The following is a 15,512-nucleotide window of genomic DNA, read 5'->3' as shown; positions in this document are numbered from 1 at the left end:
ATAGAGTATCCCAAGTAGGCTCCTCACTGTCAGCATAGAGCCTGACTGGGGGATTGAACTCATGAACTGTAAGATCATGGCTTGAGCCAAGATCAAGAGTCAGACGCTTAACTTACTGAGCTACCTAAGTGCCCCTGTTATCAGTTTTTAAAATTGAATATTGTGCTGAAGGTCTTAGAAGATTAAGACAAATGTGAGAATATATTCATTGAAAAGGAAGAAGTAAAACTGCCATTATTTGTAGATGATTCAAGTGTCCACATAAAAAATCTGGTCAAATCTACCAAAAATCTATCTGAATGGTAGATTCAGAGTAATCTACCATTACTCTGAAACTAATGAGAGTTCAGCAAAGTTGCTGGAATAAAAATATCAGTAGATGGGCTTAGCGGGTATTATGTTAAGTGACTAAGTCAGACTGAGAAAGAAATACCATTGATTCCACTAATAAATGGAATGTTAAGGAAAAAAAAGAATAAACAAAGAGCAGAATCAGAACTATAAACACAAACTGATGGTTGCCAGAGAGGAAGGGGCAGGAGGTTGAGCAAAATGGGTGAAGGGGAGAGGGAAATACAGCCCTTCAGTTATGGAATGAGTAAATCACGGGAATAAAAACAGAGCATAAGGAATACAATGGTATTGTACAGCAATATAATGGGACAGATGGTAGTTACACTTGTGGTGAACTTGTGGTGAATGTATAAGCTTGTCAAGGGACGCCTGGGTGTATCAGTCAGTTAAGCATCTGACTCTTGATTTCAGCTCAGATTTGAGCCCCATGTCGGGCTTGTTGCTGTCAGTGCAGAGCCTACTTGGGATTCTTTCTCTCACTCTTTCTCTCTGCCCCTCCCACACTCTCTTTCTCTCTCAAAAATAAACATTAAAAAAAATACCAATTTGTCAAATCACTAGGTTTTACACCTGAAACTAACACTGTGTCAACTATACTCAATTAAAAAAAAAAAAAAAGTCAATAGTATTCCTATATACCACCAATACAGTTAAAAAATGTAATTTAAATGAAAGAACTAACTTTCAATAGCAAGGAAATTTATAACTCTAAAAGATATTTATAAAGGAAATTATAAATTAGAAACTTGTACTTAAGGTTTATCCATGGATGAGTGCCTGGGTGATTCAGTCAGTTAAGCATCTGACTCTTGGTTTGGGCTCAGGTCATGATCTCATGAGTTCAAGCCCAGAGTCAGGCTTTGTGCTGACAGTGCGGAGCCTGCTTGGGATTCATTCTCTCTCTCTCTCTCTCCCCCCCCTTCCCTGCTCATGCTCTGTCTCTCTCAAAATAAATAAACTTAAAAAAAAAAAAAAAGAGATTTATCCATGGAGACAGATGTGATCCTAGTTCATTTATTTAACTCCTGTGTACTACACCATAATTTATGTATTCTCTTGTTTCATGGACATTTGGGTGGTTTTCAATTCTTTTATGTTACAAGCAATGCTACTGCAACAAGATTTTTTTTTAATATTTATTTATTTTGAGAGAGAGAGAGAGAGCGTGAGTGGGAGGAGGGGCAGAGAGAGGGAGACCCAGAATCTGAAGTAGGTCCAGGCTCTGAACTGTCAGCACAGAGCCCAACTGCAGGGCTTGAACTCATAAACTGTGAGATCATGACCTCAGTCCAACACTTAACTGACTGAGCACCCAGGCACCCCTGCAACAAACAGTTTTAATAGATGGCTCCTTGGGATCATATGCAGAAGTTTTTTCTAGAATATTTCTAGATGTACAATTGCTAGTTTATGGAGTATGACCCTTTTTCAACTTAAGAAAAAGTTGTGGTTTTTTACATTTTATTTATTTTTGAGAGAGAGACAGACAGAGCACAAGTGGGGGAGGGGCAGAGAGAGAGTGGGAGACACAGAATCTGAAGCAGGCTCCAGGCTCCAAGCTCCAAGCTGTCAGCACAGAGCCTGATGCAGGGCTTGAACCCACAAACCATGAGATCATGACCCAAGCTGAAGGTGGACGCTTAACCAACTGAGCCACCCAGACACCCCAACCATTTTTCAACTTTTTGATATTGTCAGCTTGCTCTCCAAAGTGATTTGAAGTATCACCAGCAGCAGTCTATACATGTTCCTACCACTTCACTTCTTCCTCCTTAACTCTCGTGTTGTCAAACTGGTTACATTTCCCCCCCCCCCCCGTGGGATGGTTGTAAATGGCATCTCACTGCAAATCCCAAAAGAATGTAGACTCCCTAGGAATTATAATTTTTTCTTCCCTGCTGTTTCCTTAGGGTTACAGTTGTGCTGGTCCCTTTGTATGTACTCAAATATTTGTGGAGGAAATGAGTGAATGAAGGTTCACTAGTAAGGCTGAGCATCCATGATGTGTTTATAGCTCACCAATATGTTAAAGAGGAAGCTCAAGGTATGGAAAACAAGACTATTATTATTATTACACTTGCTGTTTAAATTTTCAATATAAAATCCAGTGTGTCAACTGAGGGGAAAGTATAAATCAGGCTGCTTTAATGAGAGAGAGACTGTCAGACTGTCAAAAGGAGAGTAACAGGGACCGCCCAAGCAACAGAAAAGGCACTGGGCCTGGGAATCCAAAGACCTTAGCCCAATCTCCTTCCAATTTAGGATTGAAACTTCATATATATGGTTAGATTACTTAACCTCCCTGAATCTCAGGTGTCGTCATCTTAAAATAGAGACAATGATAATAATACCCATTTGGAATCCTGAGCAGAGAACACAGAGTTCACTAACTGGACCTTAACATAAAAATAGCAACCACCACCTAACCTCAGACACCCCACCCCACACAAAATGCCTCAGTTGGCACAAAAACATTTTTATATTAGAGGTCTAGTGGAATCTATGAGCCAGATAGTACCACTACAGACCAAGTAGTACAAAACTGGGTAGTTTCATCTGTGACATCTTCCAGCACAGCCTCAAATCCAAAGCTTCCAATTAGCTGGCATTTCTGGAACACTCTCATTCCAATCCTGCTCCCTGCTGATCTACCTACGAACCCTCTCGATTATGTAACTTGGAAGCCCTGTTTGGCTGAACACAACCCACTATATCCCTCAACCTATTTCTGAATAGTTGCTGAACTTTGTTTCCTCCCAAGGACACTCCTGTTCTGAGCTACCCTCATAAGGAGGTTCTTCTTTCTTTCACTGTTCATGCACCCCAGCACTGAGATATGGCCACTAGCTTGTGAAAAATCCCAGTTTTCTGGGGACTGACTATTATAAATTTTGGGGGGTTATCTTCAAGAAAAATATTATAAAATTATAAATACAAACATCTTCTGATACTTCTGTCCTTCACCTTGTGAGTCACTGTGCCACATTCATTGAGGACATAGGAAACCTCTATCTACATGACCACGATATGAAGGAGGGGGTGAGTCATCCAAAACTCCAGCTTCCAAGATCTTTTCCTTCCTCAGTGCCAATGACTCTCACCACACAGCATCTGAGCAAAGCACTACTTGATCACCCGATGGACCTTGTTATAATTAGCAACAGTTCCAACTCTGAAATCCTAAATTTAAACTGTCCATTCTCTGACTACAACTCCCTGTCATGTAAAAGATTTCCATTAATTTTTTCTCCATTTGATCAGCTCCCGTCTGACATTACTTCCTTTCTCTTCCTGACTATATACTAGGCCACTAAGTAGGGTGGGGTGAGGCACCTAGGGTAAAACTTTAAGGAGGCACACATGTTCACGGTCATGTAAGTACAGGGTATACATTATGTGTCATGATGTATTAATTTCTCACCATGACACTGAGCTTTCTTGAACCCTTGCTCTTCTGTCCACAAGCTCTGTAAAACCACAGTCCTTGGTTTGGATTCATGCAATCATTCAAGGTCTCTCCCAAGCAACTGAATATGATTGAGCAAGTGATATACCACTACAGATGAGGGAAAATACGAAGTATTGATCCTCATTCCAGGTCAGCCCTCAACTCTACCAGCAATCCTTTTGCATGTTTGTAGAAGACTGTTTTTTTCCCTTCCCTGCAGCAGTATGGCAGACATTGTTAGTTGTCAGCTCAATTAATACCCATTCTCTTCCTTAGTCATAGCATCTCAATTTATTGCAAGTGGCAATACGCCTAGCTAAAAGACAACTTCATTTCAGCCATTGTGGTATAAGCTGAAGTTGGGTACGTCTTCTAGTAAAGCTCCTTAAAAGCAATACTGATGACAAAAGAGAAGCTACTGTGTACCTGTTGTGCTCTTTTTTACCCTTTCCTTTCTCAACCCTCTGCTTTCTGCCTGGAACAAGCATCTTGGAACATGTGGCATTTTGAAGATGGAAACCATTGTAAGGATGGCAGAGCAAAACGAAAGGAGACTGGGTTCTTTGTGACAGCAAGCAGCTTCCAGACCTGCCCTGGAAGGATGGCATACCTCCATCTCTATGTGAAAGAAAAACTTTATCCAGTTTCAGGCACCAGTATTTCTGCTCAAACACAACTTTACCTGGTAATGCAGACAGTCATCCCAAATTTTCAATGTTCCCTTAAAGTCTTTATTCTGCCCTCCATTGAAAAATATCAAGAGTAGGGCACATGGGTAGCTCAGTCAGTTAAGTGCCAGACTCCTGGTTTCAGCTCAGGTCATGATCTCACAGTTTTGTGAGACTGAGCCCCAGGTCAGGCTCCGTGCTGACAGCAAGGAGCCTGCTTGGGATTCTCTCTTTCCCTCTCTCCTCTCTTGCTCCCTCATACACACATACTCTCTCTCTCTCTCTCAAAATAAAAAACTTTAGAAAACGAAAAATATCAAGGTCATCACATGCTAAAGCACTGAAACTCCTGCCTTCAAAGACTTCATTTCCCGCCTATCTCAGTAACTTTGTTCTGTCCGAGGCAAAGCATCGTAACCAGGCTTAGCTAACCTCACCTTGTGCTTCCTCAGAACATCCTCCTAACATCCCTTCTCTCTCCACTATAGGTAACATCTCCCTGTCTCTCCATTCTGGCCTTACAGATACCTAAATCTCTCGCTTTAAAAACAAAACAAAAAACTCACAATAATCCTTGCAACCCCACGACTCCCATTAACTACGATCCCAGGCCTTTCCTTTCTTTCCCATGCAAAAAAAGCGGAGTCCCGTGTGTGCCAGCTTCTCTCTCCAACTGCCCATGTACCAGCCCACAGACGACTTCCCCAGGCCCTCTGTTCCTCACTCTCCCAACCCAGAGCGCCCTAACTGCCAGAGCCTCTGCACCCCTGCTTTTACTCTCCGCAGCGGTAGGGGCTGGAGCGCCCCTCCCTTATGAATCGCCCACTTTCAGGTCCACACGGTCCAGGCTGGCCTCCTCCTTCCTCTCTCCTTTTCCTCCGTCAGCTCCTCTTCCTTCGTGTCAGCGGTGTTAGGCCCAAGAAGGAAGGAGACCAGGGGCTCAGAGCAGGGGAGATAAGCTGTCTTCACCGAACACACTCAAATGGAAGGGACAGTCCGGGAGAGCGAATGGGACAGGGAACCGACCCGTCCTCTGGAAGCGCCAACACCAGGGCGTCCAGGCGCCGGAGCGAGCATGGTGCCGAAAACTGCTCCAAGGCTTCTCCAGGTGCCCTTGGGAGGAGCAGTCAGGCTCCGATCCTCGCCCAGGGCGCATGCGTGAGCCGTCTGTGGGAGGCCCGCGCAGCGTGCGGAGCCTATAAAAGTGGGAGCTAAGGCCCAGGTGTCAGAGACGTTCCGGGTTGTGGAGGTTGGCTTAGAGCAGGTGGGCGTACCGAACACGGTGAGTGGTGGGGTTGGGTGCCGAGGGAGTGGAGGCGACTGACTTGCAGGACAGGGAGTGGGGTGTGAGTCGTGGGTAAAGAGAGGCTGGGTCCCCCGGGATGGGCTCTTCTGGACCGGGGAAGGGGCGCGGTGGGCACGCCCGAGAGGCTGAGGACGAGGGCGCTGCAGGCCAGGCCTAAGTGATGGCCCTGGAGTGGAGCTCCTGGGCACAGCCTGTCACGTTCGAGGCGCTGCGGCAAGTTCTCTCCTGGCCTCAGTCTTCACTCCGTGCTGCTGCTGCTGCTGCTTTGGGGAGCCGAGACTTGTTTGTGCGAGATGCGGCCCGGGCTTGTGGGCAACGCTGCCCGGGTCCCCAACGCCGTGCAGCCCTGTGTCCGCCATCCCAGGCCAGCCAGAAGAGGTGAGGACCCTTCCACCCAGACTTGGAATTCTGAAAGGGAAACAGGAGAACTTCTCCGTTAACTGTAGTGTATGGCACTTGAGTGCGACTGCCCCTTCCTAAATATGAACACCTGTCTTTCAGCCTAAGACATGAACGCCTCTTCAGAAAACGCACATTTCGAGGGCAGTAACGCCAGACCCTTTTTTTATGTGCACGCCATGGGCCAGCAGCCTTACCTGAGTCCGTGGTGCCAGAGTCCCACCTATAATCCATTCTCTGTTCCTGGGGCAGGTAAGAAGTCCAAGAAGTTCAGTGCGGTTAGAGACCCTACCCCCTAAAGCAACGCCTGAGGTTTTCTAATACTTGAATCCATGGTCTCCCTTTCCTCACTCTGTCCTGACACAGAAGAGATTATGGCAGCACATAGGGGCAGTGTTTGAAGTTCACCATTTTAATAGGTAACATTTGACTTCTAGCTATATGCCGGTTATTCTGCTAAATACTGGACGTAGGTTCTCTCATTTGACCTCAACAACCTGATGGACTAGGTATTACTGCTGTCTTTGTTTCACAAATGGGGGAACTGAGGCTCGGAGTCTGGGACTTGCCCAGAGTTACACAGGAGTCAAACCAAAATTTTATTAAACTAGTCTAGTAGAGGGACCTAGAGCTCCTAGTCCCTATAATTTTTTTTTAACAAGGCCTAAAGATTCTAAAAGCTATTATGGTAAGGTCAAAAAAAAGTACTCTGGGAGAAGTCTGGCAAAACTTAAAAGTTTGGGAGGTGGACATCTAGGATTTCATGCATTACGGGGTGGGAGAGGGCTTTAGGCAGTGCAGGAGAATCCATGGGGTGATTGCTACCTCCAGTAGCAAAGATAATGTTAAACCTATTCTTCTGTGTACCCTGTTGTAGATAAAGCATGTTGGGTATCTTATGCAACTGTTTTCCAAGGAGAAAACTATGTGTGATAAGGATTTCTTTTGAGTTCATCAGTCAATGATCCCACATGAGTAGAATTTTTAGTCCAAGGAGCTCCTGGTGGCAGCCGTTTTATAGCTGTAGTCTGAGCAATAAGGAATTCTGCCAGCATAAGGTCTACGGACTTCAGCTCCTCACTGTCTCCAGCAAGACGGCTTACTTGACATATTTTGGACTTGTACCTCCACATGAGCTTAAAGAAATTTTTATATATAAGCATTCCGTTAGCTCTATTTCTCTGGTGATCCCCTAATTAATACAGATGTTGAAATGTGATTTTGGAATGGTAGATGAAGGAATTATATGAGGAAAACTCTTGAGGTCAGAGGGTGGGAAATTCCTAAAAGAAATGCATATTGTACCTTAAACTTTCTTTGAATTAAAAGGCTGAGATTCCATACTTGTGCAGTTTGTTCATGTGATTCACTTTCAGGTTTGTTTATTTATTTAAAGTTTGAGAGAGAGTGCCCATACAAGCAGGAGAGCGGCAGAGAGAGAATCCCAAGCAGACTCCATGCTGTCAGTGCAGAGCCGGAGGCAGGCTTGATCTGGCAAACTGTGACATCATGACCTGAACCAAAATCAAGAGTCAGACACCTAACCAACTGAGTCACCCAGGCGCCCTTCACCTTCAGGTTTAAAATATTTGTCCTAAGAGTTGTGATTTAGAATTAAAGTGGTGAGTACTGGAAGTAGGACTCAGATTTGTATTGCTTATTTGCTTGTTTGTTTTAATTGCAATCAAACTCAGAGATTTTAGGAATTACTGTCTTGTGTAACCTAGAAACTGCAAGAAAGAAGCCACTTCAGGTTGGCTAAATAGGGAATCAAAAGACATAATCCATATTAGTACTTATTTCCCTTTATTTCTAGGTTTTGACTTTCTCTGTATTAATCTCATACTTAGCCATTTCAAAGTGGCAAAGATGGTTACAGCATTCCTAGGCCTGTAATGATTTTATGGCTAGGGGTCTCAGAGAAGAGCCCGCTCTTCCAGTAGATTCAATGAGTTCCAAAGCTCACTGTCAGTGGTCTGGCTTTGTCACATGCCCTCCTTGTTCTACTTACCAAGCCAGGAATAGGGACCAGTCTCCTTAATCAGTCTAGGTTATATGCCCCATGTTGAAGGTGTATAAGCCAGTCATATTCCATTTGGACATAGAAGGTCTCTCCATTTTCAAAGGAGCTTGAAGGGCCTATTGCCAAGAGACGAATGGATGCCAGTATGGAAAGATAAATGTTGACTATAGATTCACTGAAGATAATTTACATCATTTTTGGATAAAGTTAGTTAAGTAGGAAATGAGAGGAATGTATTAGAACTTGTCAAATAGCTGGATAAAATTGTGTATTAAACACATTTGCATTTCCTTGATGACAGATGATGTGAAGCATGTTTTCATATGTATATTCAGCAAGTTTTGTCTGTGTATTTTCTTTGGTGAGGTGTCTGTTAAGGTCTGAAGCCTCTTTTTTAATCAGGTTCTTTTCTTTTTTCTTTCTTTTTTAAGTTTATTTATTATGAGAGAGACAGAGGCAGCATGAGCAGGGGAGGGGCAGACAGGGTGGGAGAGAGAATCCCAAGCAGGCTCCACACTGTCAGCACAGAGCCTGATGTGGGGCTTGAATTCATGAACCACGAGATCATGAGCTGAGTCAAAATCAAGAGTCAGATGGATGTTTAACTGGCTGAGCCACCCAGGCACCCCCTAATTGGGTTATTTTCTTAATGTTTTAAGGGTTCTTTGTATATTTTGGGTAACTGTCCTTTATCAGTATTTTCTCCCAGTCTGTGACTTTTCACTCAGTTGACAGTATCAGTATCTTTTGCAGAGTTTTAAATTTTAATGAAGTCAGCTTTCAGTTCTTTCTTGCATGCATCATATATGCCACTAGTATTTTGTATAAGAAGTCATCACTATTCTTAAGGACATGCAGGTTTTCTGTTATCTTCTAGGTCTTATAGTTTCTGCATTTTGCATTGAGGTTTGTGGTCCATTTTGAGTTAATTTTTGTGAAGGGTGTTTAAGGTCTTTTTCTAGAATCACTTTTTGCACGTGTATGTTTAGTTGTTCCGGGATGGTTCGTTGAAAAGACCATCTTTGCTCCATTGTTTTGTCTTTGCTCCTTTGTCAAACATCGGTTAATTACACAGGTCTGGGTGTGGGCTCTCCAGTCTATCCTATTGATCTGTTGGTAACTTCTTAAGTGTTTGGTAGTCTTCAATGGGCCCTTCTGGGCCTGTACTTTTTGTTCTAGAAGGTTATCAGTTGATTTTTTTCTTTAATAGATATAGGTCTATGCAGATGTCCATTTCTACTTGTATGAGTCTAGCAAACTCTGTCTTTCAAGGAATTGGTCCATTTTGTGTAGGTTATGAAAGCTGTGGTAATAGAGTTCATAGTATTCCTTCCATCTTTTTAATGTCCATGGGATCTGAAGTGGCACCTTCTTTCATTTCTGATACTAGTCATTTGTGTCTTCCCCTTTTTCACTCAGTAAGCTGGCTGGTGGTTTATCAACTTTATTGATCTTTTCAATGAACCAGCTTTTTTATTTTTTTATTGATTCTGTTGTCAATTTCATTAATTCTGCTTTAACTTTTATTTTCTTATTCTTTGAATTTAATTTGCTCTTTATTTTCTAGTTTCCGAGATAGAGACTATATAATTGATTTTCAAATCTTTTCAATTTTGTAAATTTCCCTCTAATCATTACTTCCATGTCATCCAACAAATTTTGACAAGTTCTATTTCATTTATTTCAAAAATCTTTTTTTTCTTTTCTTTTCTTTTCTTTTTTTTTTTTTTTTTGAGTAGGCTTTGTGCTTATCACAGAGCCCAGTGCCAGTGCCACTCATGACCCTGAGATCAAGACCCTGAGGTGAGACCAAGAGTTGGACGCTTAACTGACTGACTCACCTGGTACCCCTAGCTCAAAATCTTTAAATTTCTCCTGAGATTTCTTCATTGACTCAGTGTTACTTAGTATTTAATCTCAAAGTATTAGGTGATTTTACAGCTATCCTTGTTTTCTATATTCAGTTGTAGGCTAAGAGCAGACACTGTATGATTAATATACTTTTTAATTTGTAAAAGTGTTTTTTAATGGCCTACAGTATGTACTGTCTTGGTGAGTGCTCCATGTGGGTGTGAGATGTGTATTCTGTTGAACAAAGAAGTCTGTGGATGTCCATTATTTCCAGTTGGTTAAGGGTACTGTTGAGTTCAGCTGTCCTTACTGATTTTGTACACCTGCCACATCTGTCCTATTCTGATACAGGAGTATTAAAATCTCCTAGTGGTAATAGTGGGTCATTCTATTTCTCCATGTATTTCTATCACTTTTGGCCTCACATAGTTTCACCCTCTGTTAAGGGCATGCACTTTAGGGAGGGATTGTTACGTTTCAGTGAAGAATTGATGTTTCATGTAATGCCACTCTTTATCCCTGATCACTTTCCTTGGTCTGAAGTCTGCTCTGTCTGAAAGAAATACAGCTTGTCCCCTTTCTTTTGATTAGTATTAACATGGTACATCTTTTCCCATTCCTGTCTTCATATTTAAAGTGAATTTTTTTTTGTAGACAATACAGTTTTTGCCTTTTAGGGTGTCTTGTAATGTTTTATTAATTGCCAGGCATTCTGTACTGCATAAAAGGAAGTGCTCTAAATAGGCTTTTAGTGACATGGTAAGTTGTGGAGGTAGGACAGGGACCATAGTGCCATGGTTATAGAAGGACTGTGATTTTAGGTCTCAGTCTTTTAGTGAGATTGTGCCTTTGGACTATGAACTATGCCTTCTCCCATTGGGCAGGGAAGGGTGGTTAGGGTGGTTTGAGATAAGTATTTGCTTACACCCTGATCAGTTAGGCTCTGGTCAACTAGCTTGTCCTGAGGTCTGGTGTTAGTGTTGGCTGGAGTTCTCCTTGTGTATGTCACAGTGTTTCCTCTTCTCTCCTCTTCCTGTGGGATCTTTCTCCTAGATTTAATGTAAGAAACTGGTTGAGCTACTGTAGATAAAATTCAAAAAAAGCAAAGGGCAGCAGGGGATGGGGGAGGATTCCCTATGAATGGATCCCCTTGAAGTTTTTAACAATCAGATTTGTTCTCCTTGAGCCTGCAATTTGTCAGTAACAATAGTTCAGGCTTCCCTGTCCCACTACTAATTCCCATGGAATTTTTATCTCTTGGGTTTATACTCCTCTAAGTTGCACTTATCTGCATTCACATATCTCTCCAACACTGGGGTAGCACTTTGCCTGTAACCTACTGCTATGAAGGGTCTAGGAAGAATTCTTGATTTTTTCAGTTCACCTTTTTACTTTGTTTGGAGTAAATGACTTCCAAACTTCTTACATATCCAGAATCAAACTCTACCAGCTTTTAATATTAATTAGACATGCAGTACTCATAGGTATGCAATTGAAATAGAGGGACAAATTCATGCTTTTATAAATAGGCTGATTTTGATTCAATATTAAGTTCTCTTTGCATCCATTCCCTCCTTTGTATAACAAGATGAATTAGTTTTCTTTTGACATTGGCCAACATCTCCCCATTTCTCCCACCACCCAGCCCCTGGCAACCACCATTCTACTGTTTCTGAGTTCATCTTTTCTAGATTTTACATATAGGTGAGATGAAGGGGGCATGGGTGGCTCAGTTGGTTAAGTGTCTGACTTTGGCTCAGGTCATGATCTCACAGTTTGTGGGTTCGAGCCCTGCATCAGGCTCTGTGCTGACATCTCAGAGCCTGGAGCCTGCTAAGGATTCTGTGTCTCCCTCTCTCTCTCTCTCTCTCTCTCTCTGCCCCCTCTCCCACTCATCTCTCTCTCTCAAAAATAAATAAACATTTAAAAAGTTAAAAAAAGGGGCGCCTGGGTGGCGCAGTCGGTTGAGCGTCCGACTTCAGCCAGGTCACGATCTCGCGGTCCGTGAGTTTGAGCCCCGCGTCGGGCTCTGGGCTGATGGCTCAGAGCCTGGAGCCTGTTTCCAATTCTGTGTCTCCCTCTCTCTCTGCCCCTCCCCCGTTCATGCTCTGTCTCTCTCTATCCCAAAAATAAATAAACGTTGGAAAAAAATAAATAAAAAAAATAAAAAGTTAAAAAAAAAAAAAGAAATGTTTTAGGGCACCTGGGTGGCTCAATCAGTTAAACATCGACTCTTGATTTCAGTTCAGGTCTTAATCTCAAGGATGTGAGTTCAGGTCCTGCACTGGGCTTTGTACTGGGTGTGAAGCCTACTTAAAATGTGTGTGTGTGTATATATATGTATACAGATACATATGTGTGTATAATATATATATACATACATATATATATATTATACACACACATACAGCTGTATACAGATACAGATGTATCTGTACACACACACACACACACACACACACACACACGCACACAAAAGATTTTGGTAGCAGTTGGAAGAAGTAGGGAAGGAGGGATTTCCAGAAAAGTGAAGAGAAGTTGGCCTGTGGGGAATCCACATATGGCTAGAGCCTACAGGCTTAGTGGGACAGTGAGATGATACAGATACAAATCAGATAATAAGGGCCTTTATGGTACCCTAAAGAATGGGGTCATTGTTCCTCATTTCCTGAATGGCAGTGATAAGCCCTTCAAATACTGTGTCTGGAGTGAGGAGGGGTCACAGTTGAGTCAGAAATAAAATTCTGGGGGCACCTGGCTGGCTCAGTTGGTGGAGCATCTGACTCTTGATGCTCAGGGTTTGAGCATCATTTGAGTTTGAGCCCCATGCCCCACAGTTGGGTAATCTCTACAGTTGGGTGTAGAGATTACTTAAGAAAAGAAAAAGATAATTCTGGAGGTAGTATGGACTACAGACCTGTGAATGTCAGGGGGATGGGTAAAGGAAGTTACTAGTAGTTACTGAGGTAAAAACATAGGAGAGGACTTCAAAGTCCTTCGCATGGTAGAAGAGGGAAGGTATTACAAAGAGTAGCCATGGATTTTGATTAGTGAGTGACAAAACTTTAACACCTATGTTTTTGCAGTAAGTGGCTGAATAGGGTCCTGTGGTAGATTCTACTGGCAGAGATCTGCTATTCTGGTATTTTGTTCCACTGTATGATATGGTACAACATATGGTAGGAAGTTATCTGAGTCATGAACTTCATTCTGTTGGCTTCTAACCTCTATAGACAGTGTTGAACTCCCAACGTGAGACTTATCTGTTTACTTTCAATACAGGAAGAAACCCATAAGCTTGTATGTATAAATACATCAGGCCAGGTCCGACAGGCATTTTGATGCAGTCTTAAACAGTAAAATTGAGTTCATAAGATCAACCTCACTATATTGAGTAAACTGCCTCATAAACACTGATCTGAGTATAATTACTGCTTTTATATACTAAGTAGAGGTTTTATCTTAACTTTGTTAATCGTATACATCTGTTTTGCAAAAGCAAATGCCTTTCCTTAAATGAATTTGTATGAGAGAAATGTGTCTGTCATTCCTGGCACCACTGCACTGTTTACCCCTAAAGAGTGGAAAATGGGGGAAGATGTGTGTATGTGTGAATGAATAGTGCTGAATGAACAGGTTTAGAAAGGCTTGTACATACAAAGGACTTTTGTTCTCCTTTGCTCTACAAGAGCTGACATAATTATTCTTTCTTCAGCCACAACAATCCGGAATTATGCTTCGTGGGTGCTTGGTCTCTTTGAAAAACCGCCACTACTAAGTAGGGGTGATTCATGATATGTTATCTGATGGTCTGGCAACCAGTCAGAACAGATGCCTGCTCTTGTAGTGAAGGAGGGTGCTGGAGGCCCCACTGTTCTGGTCATTGCCCTTTCACTTGTTGAATCCTGAGGGGAGAAAGTGGGGGGCCATTAGCTACCAACTAGCATGGAAGAAATGCCATATTTTAACACTTGGTGTGGCCACTTGGCTGTGTACTGGCTGAATGTTGGGACCAGCTGCAGGAGACAGAGTGACTACTGTATTCTCTTTCCAGGTTTCAGAAATGGAAGTCTGTATTTTCCATATTCAGTGGTACTCAGTGAGAATCCTGGCTTCCTTGTTCCTCAGTCACCATTGCCCACTACACTTAACCGACGACCTACGTTTTATAACACAGCACATTTCCAGCACTGTAGTGGCTATGGAAAGAAAATGAAAACGAGAGAGACTCAGACTGAACCTCAGCAGGCTGAGAACATGACTCAGAAACAAGGCACCCACTCAGAAGGTGATATGGTGACCAGTATCCCTACTTCTAATATTGACACAGAAATGGATGACATTCCTGAAGAAACAGATGGCGTTTTGTCTTCTGTTGCCCAAAAGAGGGAGCTACACAGTAAGAGCCCTTCTAATAACAGCCTGTATAGGACATCACCTCGAGGAAGCTATGCATCTGAGAAAGAGAAAATGAGGCTAGAACAGAGCAAAGGATCCCTTGTAACGCAGTTCTGGAAGACTTTGAAGGAAACTATGCGTTTATATGACCTAGCTTATGGTAAAGCCATGCCAGAGAAGATGGTGCAGGACAATAGGATTTCACAGAGTTCTTGGGAAAGTAGAACTTTCCCTCATGAGGGTACAGAGGGCATTACATGTAAAGATGAAGAAAGCACTGTCTGGATGGAGCAGTGTCATGATGTAAGACATGATGATGTGGTAAAGTTGGGCTCCATCATGAATATGAACTTGGGTAAAGAAAAAAGCTATGCAGCTGCTCCCCAATTCCTATCTTCTCCAGATGAAGCAAAAGACAGAGATAGAATCCAGGATACCCTGAACTCAAATCTGTGCCTATCTTCTGGAGATGGCAATAAGCTCCAGCAGGAAAGGCCGGTCTGCCCCAGCAATAAAGCCATTGAGGACCTGAGCCTACAGTGCAATCCCAGAGTCCCCTTCGCATTGAGGAAAGCATGCTAGACAATGGTAGTGGGGGCCATGGCTTCCCTGTGAACATGAATGAAGTTGAAGTGATACAGAGCAACAGCTACCCTGAGAATTACGTCCCTCCTCCTATCTCGCTGGCCAAGTTCAACCAGGCTGATGGAGGCATTCAGTGTGATATGAGCCAGTGGCAGGATGCAGAGCTGGAGCAATCCCCTGAGCAAATGCTTTCCAAAGATGAGTCATGACTAGACTACAAAACTAAGGGACCACAGAGAAAGTCAATCAGGAATAGGAAATTGAACACAAATGAAGAAAAAATGACCATAAATGATGAGATTGAGGAGGAGTATCATGAGAACTTCAAAAAGTGTGCCAAAATTAAAAAGACTGTGAAAGGCAGAAAGCAGAAAACCCTGAGCAACTTCTCAAGTGGTAACATAGTATATTTGTTGAAGAAAATGCTGCCTTGAACACTGTTCTTCCCGAGGATTCAGAAGACTGTGAGTTGGAAGAGGA

The 15,512-nt window shown here is 42.6% G+C and overlaps 2 protein-coding genes across 4 annotated transcripts in view; both read right to left on the bottom strand.

Moving 5' to 3' along the window:
* Positions 1–5,310: 5,310 nt before the first annotated feature.
* Positions 5,311–15,512, bottom strand: part of RP9 (RP9 pre-mRNA splicing factor) — a 214,575-nt gene continuing 204,373 nt past the window's right edge. For 2 of the 3 annotated variants that reach the window (XR_005789272.1, XR_005789273.1), the window contains one exon: positions 5,311–6,184. The gene's annotated coding sequence lies outside the window, so the exon portion shown is untranslated. Of the gene's footprint in view, positions 6,185–10,974; positions 11,099–15,512 lie in introns of all 3 variants that reach the window. The other variant, XR_005789274.1, reaches the window with a different exon arrangement.
* Positions 5,311–15,512, bottom strand: part of LOC121028511 (retinitis pigmentosa 9 protein-like) — a 39,361-nt gene continuing 29,159 nt past the window's right edge. The window contains exon 8 of the mRNA XM_040472301.1: positions 5,311–6,184. The gene's annotated coding sequence lies outside the window, so the exon portion shown is untranslated. The remainder of the gene's footprint in view (positions 6,185–15,512) is intronic.

Source organism: Herpailurus yagouaroundi, unplaced genomic scaffold, assembly GCF_014898765.1.
Source record: "Herpailurus yagouaroundi ecotype Mexico unplaced genomic scaffold, PumYag 100, whole genome shotgun sequence".
Lineage (NCBI taxonomy): Eukaryota > Metazoa > Chordata > Mammalia > Carnivora > Felidae > Herpailurus > Herpailurus yagouaroundi.
This window is presented reverse-complemented; position numbering and strand designations above follow the sequence as displayed.